The sequence below is a fragment of the Anoplophora glabripennis genome, unplaced genomic scaffold, assembly GCF_000390285.2.
Source record: "Anoplophora glabripennis isolate ALB-LARVAE unplaced genomic scaffold, Agla_2.0 scaffold3452, whole genome shotgun sequence".
In the NCBI taxonomy this organism is placed as follows: Eukaryota; Metazoa; Arthropoda; class Insecta; order Coleoptera; family Cerambycidae; genus Anoplophora; species Anoplophora glabripennis.
This window is the reverse complement of record NW_019420909.1, coordinates 1-718: the sequence shown is the minus strand read 5'-3', so window position 1 is coordinate 718 and position 718 is coordinate 1.

The following is a 718-nucleotide window of genomic DNA, read 5'->3' as shown; positions in this document are numbered from 1 at the left end:
ATTCGTGTGAGGTGACATTTAGTGACACATTAAATAAGTCAGGTCTTATTTATAATTAGCAAAGGATCTTAATTTATGCCTTTGGATAGCGGTTGTTTTGTATTTATATTTGGGTGGTAAGAGCAACGATCGTGGGTTTCTCTGCCATGCTCTTTCCCCACAGGAGCTCTAGGTGAGCCTGGCACTCTCATTCTTTGTTAAATGGTTGTTGATGTTTTTGTTGTTCTTTCTATTGTTACTTGTTTAATTTGAAGACTGTTGTACATAAATAATAAAGTTAGGTATATTTACTCTGTCTCTGTTTTATAAAATTAAACCCCTCTAAAAAAGTTAGTAGCCAACGCCTTCCGGTCAATTAAAAAAATAGATACACACAACGTAGGTATTCCTTATGACGATCACACATTTTTGGCCACAACTACGTTTACGTATTTTTTGTCGATCGAACCTAGGGTTGTTATACTACAATATCTAAAGATTTATAATTATAATCAGGATAATAGCTTCATTTATCTCGAATCATGTTTAAAGTAGGAACTTTATTTTTTTATACATATTATAAATTGTGCGCCGCATTACATCTGGTAAAATAGTCAATTTTCTTTAATTTTTTATTTTTTCGTTTCCTCTTTGTATCTTCTTTAATTACGCAATAAATAATTAGGCAATAAATTGGCCTTTTTTGGATATCTTTGTTAATCCGTTTCCTAACTTTTTT